Raw genomic sequence first — 4,832 nt, 5'->3', positions numbered from 1 at the left:
CGTGGTGATGGAGTATGGTACCCCAAACCTCGTATAGGAATTTTCGACTTCTTTGAGCGGTGGCGTTGGCTAGGGGTTCTGCCTCGATCCATTTTGTGAAATAGTCTACTCCTACTATGAGGAATTTTACTTGTCCCGATCCCTGTGGGAAGGGTCCGAGAAGGTCGAGTCCCCATTTCGCAAATGGCCAGGGTGAGGTCACGCTGATGAGCTTTTCTAGTGGGGCAATGTGAAAGTTGGCATGCTTCTGGCATGGTGGGCATGTCCTCACAAATTCTGTAGCCTCCTTTTGTAGAGTTGGCCAATAGAATCCCGCCCGAAGTATCTTTTGGTGAGAGCTTGCGCTCCGAGATGATTACTGATGAGCGGATAATTTGTACGCTTTTTGGCATTATTTTTAGTATGTTTTTAGTATGATTTAGTTAGTTTTTAGTATATTTTTATTAGTTTTTAGTTAAAATTCACTTTTCTGGACTTTACTATGAGTTTGTGTGTTTTTCTGTGATTTCAGGTATTTTCTGGCTGAAATTGAGGGACCTGAGCAAAAATCTGATTCAGAGACTGAAAAGAACTGCAGATGCTGTTGGACTCTTACCTCCCTACACTCGAAGTGGATTTTCTGGAGCTACAGAAGCCCAATTGGCGCGCTCTCAACGGCGTTGGAAAGTAGACATCCTGGGCTTTCCAGCAATAGATGATAGTCCATACTTTGCCCAAGATTTGATGGCCTAAATCGGCGTTCAAAGTCACCTTTAGAATTCCCAGCGTTAAACGCCGGAACTGGCACCAAAGTGGGAGTTAAACGCCCAAACTGGCACAAAAGCTGGCGTTTAACTCCAAGAGAAGTCTCTACACGAAAATGCTTCATTGCTCAGCCCAAACACACACCAAGTGGGCCCGGAAGTGGATTTTTATGTCATTTACTCATCTTTGTAATTCTTAAGTTACTAGTTCCCTATAAATAGGACCTTTTACTATTGTATTATATATCTTTTGATCATGTTTTTATGATTGAACCCTCTTTGGGAGGCTGGCCTCACGGCCATGCCTAGACCTTGTTCTTATGTATTTTCAACGGTGGAGTTTCTACACACCATAGATTAAGGTGTGGAGCTCTGCTGTACCTCGAGTATTAATGCAATTACTATTGTTCTTCTATTCAATTCCGCTTGTTCTTGTTCCAAGATATCACATGTTCTTCAACTTGATGAATGTGATGATCCGTGACACTCATCATCATTCTCACCTATGAACGTGTGACTGACAACCACCTCCGTTCTACCTTAGATTGGGTGAATATCTCTTGGATTCCTGATACACGATGCATGGTTGATCGCCTGACAACCGAGCGCTCGCCTGACAACCGAGCCAGCCATTCCGTGAGATCAGAGTCTTCGTGGTATAGGCCTGAATTGATGGCGGCATTCAAGAGAATCCGGAAGGTCTACACCTTGTCTGTGGTATTCTGAGTAGGATTCAATTATTGAATGACTGTGACGTGCTTCAAACTCGCGATTGTGGGGCGTTAGTGACAGACGCAAAAGAATCACTGGATTCTATTCCGACATGATCCAGAACCGACAGCTGGATAGCCGTGCCGTGACAGGGTGCGTTGAACATTTCCACTGAGAGGATGGGAGGTAGCCACTGACAACGGTGAAACCCTTGCATAAGCTTGCCATGGAAAGGAGTAAGAAGGATTGGATGAAGACAGTAGGAAAGCAGAGAGACGGAAGGGACAAAGCATCTCCATTCGCTTATCTGAAATTCTCACCAATGAATTGCATAAGTATCCCTATCTTTATCTTTATGTTTTATTCATCATCTATACCCATTTGAGTCTGCCTGACTAAGATTGACAAGGTGACCATAACTTGCTTCATACCAACAATCTCCGTGGGATCGACCCTTACTCGCGTAAGGTTTATTACTTGGACGACCCAGTGCACTTGCTGGTTAGTTGTGCAAAGTTGTGTTTATGCCATGGTATTGAGCACCAAGTTTTTGGGGCCATTACTAGGGATTATTTGAGTTGTGAAAAGTAGTGATCACAATTTCGCACACCAAGTATTTGGCGCCGTTGCCGGGGATTGTTTCGTGTATGGACAACTGACGGTTCATCTTGTTGCTTAGATTAGGTAATTTTTTTTCAGAATTTCTTTAAGAATGAATTCTAGAGTTTCATGATGATCTGTTGAAATCTGGCTGGCTGAGAAGCCATGTCTAATCTTATTGGACCGAGGTTTCGACTTATCATTACAAGAGATTGTTGATTTCTATCAAACTTGCTGTTGGAGCAATGATCTGCTAAGGCTTGGCTGGCCATTGGCCATGTCTAGTGTTTTGGACCGAAGTTTTCTTTGAAAGCTTGGCTGGCTGTGAAGCCATGTCTAGTTCCTGGACCGGAGTCTTAGACTAGCATTGCAATGATTCCTAGAATTCTAATTAAGAATTCTGAAACCTTTATTTTCTTTTTTTCATATAATTTTCAAAAAAGCACAAAAAAATTACAAAATCATAAAAACCAAAAATATTTTATGTTTCTTGTTTAAGTCTAGTGTCTTATTTTAAATTTGGTGTCTTGCATGCATTGTTTATTTGATCTTGGTTCTATTTTCAAGTCAATAATACAGAGAACTGAAGATTCGGTACATGCAGCAGAGGAATTACACAGAAAAAGCTGGGCGTTCAAAACGCCCAGTGAAGAAGGAAAAACTGGCGTTTAAACGCCAGCCAGGATACCTGGCTGGGCGTTTAACGCCCAAAAGGGTAGCATTTTGGGCGTTAAACGCCAGAATGGATACCATTCTGGGCGTTTAACGCCAGGATGGCACAAAAGGGAAGATTTTGTTTTCAATTCAAATTTTTTTCAAGTTTTCAAAGTTTTTCAAAATCAAATCTTTTTCAAATCATATCTTTTCAATCAAATCTTTTTCAAAATCAATTTCTTTCCTTTTTCAAAAATACTTGCTATCAATTAATGATTTGATTCAACATTTCAAGTATGTTACCTTTTCTGTTGAGAAAGGTTTAATGTTTGAATCATATCTTTTCTTGTTAGGCAACTCATTAATTTTAAAATCAAATCTTTTTAAATTGTTTTTCAAATCATGTCTTTTTAAAACATAACTTTTCAATCATATATTTTTTATTTCTAATTTCAAAATCTTTTTCAAAAATCACTTGATTTCTTTCCCACTCTTGGTTTTTGAAAATCAATTAAAGTTTTTCAAGATGTTTTTAAAATCTTTTTAACTTAATTTTCGAAATTTCTTCCCCTCTTCTCACATCCTTCTATTTATGGAGTACCACTCCTCCTCAATGCACAATTCAAACTCTATCTCACTAAGTTCAAATTCTTCTCCGTCTTCCTTCTATTTTTCTTTTTCTCTGACACCTCAAGGAATCTCTATACTGTGACATAGAGGATTCCATCTTTTCTTGTTCTCTTCTCTTTCATATGAGCAGGAACAAAGACAAAGGCATTCTTGTTGAAGCTGACCCTGAACTTGAAAGGACCTTGAAGCAAAAGCTAAGAGAAGCTAAGGCACAACTCTCTGTAGAGGACCTAACAGAAATCTTCAAAGAAGAAGAACCCATAGCAGCCGAAAATAACAACAATGCCAACAATGCAAGGAAGGTGCTGGGTGACTTTACTGCACCTACTCCCGACTTCTATGGGAGAAGCATCTCTATCTCTGCCATTGGAGCAAACAACTTTGAGCTTAAGCCTCAATTAGTTTCTCTAATGCAACAAAATTGCAAGTTCCATGGACTTCCACTGGAAGATCCTCATCAGTTTTTAGCTGAATTCTTGCAAATCTGTGACACTGTCAAGACCAATGGGGTTGACCCTGAGGTCTACAGACTTATGCTATTCTTTTTTGCTGTAAGAGACAGAGCTAGGATATGGTTAGACTCACAACCTAAAGAAAGCCTGAACTCTTGGGAAAAGCTAGTCAATGCCTTCTTGGCAAAGTTCTTTCCACCTCAAAAATTGAGTAAGCTTAGAGTGGAAGTCCAAACCTTCTGACAGAAGGAAGGAGAATCCCTCTATGAAGCTTGGGAAAGATACAAACAAATGATCAGAGAATGTCCTTCTGACATGCTTTCTGAATGGAGCATCATAGGTATTTTCTATGATGGTCTCTCTGAACTATCCAAGATGTCATTGGATAGCTCTGCTGGAGGATCTCTTCATCTGAAGAAGACGCCTGCAGAAGCTCAGGAACTAATTGAAATGGTTGCAAATAACCAATTCATGTACACTTCTGAAAGGAATCCTGTGAACAGTGGGACAAATCAGAAGAAAGGAGTTCTTGAGATTGATACTCTGAATGCCATATTGGCTCAGAACAAAATATTGACTCAGCAAGTCAATTTGATTTCTCAAAGTCTGTCTGGAATGCAAAATGCACCAGTCAGTACTAAGGATGCTTTATCTGAAGAAGAAGCTTATGATCCTGAGAACCCTTCAATGGAAGAGGTGAATTACTTAGGAGAACCCTATGGAAACACCTATAATTCTTCATGGAGAAATCACCTAAATTTCTCATGGAAGGATCAACAGAGACCTCAACAAGGTTTCAACAACAATAATGGTGGAAGAAACAGGTTTAGCAATGGCAAGCCTTTTCCATCATCTTCTCAGCAACAGACAGAGAGTTCTAAGCAGAGCCACTCTGACTTAGCAACCATGGTCTCTAATCTGATCAAAACCACTCAAAGTTTCATGACTGAAACAAGGTCCTCCATTAGAAACTTGGAGGCACAAGTGGGACAGCTGAGCAAGAAAGTTACTGAACTCCCTCCTAGTACTCTTCCAAGCAATA

The 4,832-nt window shown here is 40.1% G+C and overlaps 1 non-coding gene across 1 annotated transcript; it reads right to left on the bottom strand.

The window, feature by feature from the left end:
- Positions 1 to 4,003: 4,003 nt before the first annotated feature.
- LOC130938315 (small nucleolar RNA R71) lies at positions 4,004 to 4,111 on the bottom strand. The gene has a single exon (XR_009069485.1). It is a non-coding gene; the product is annotated as a small nucleolar RNA R71 (small nucleolar RNA).
- Between the last annotated feature and the right edge of the window lie 721 nt (positions 4,112 to 4,832).

The sequence above is a fragment of the Arachis stenosperma genome, chromosome 6, assembly GCF_014773155.1.
Source record: "Arachis stenosperma cultivar V10309 chromosome 6, arast.V10309.gnm1.PFL2, whole genome shotgun sequence".
NCBI lineage: Eukaryota > Viridiplantae > Streptophyta > Magnoliopsida > Fabales > Fabaceae > Arachis > Arachis stenosperma.
This window is presented reverse-complemented; position numbering and strand designations above follow the sequence as displayed.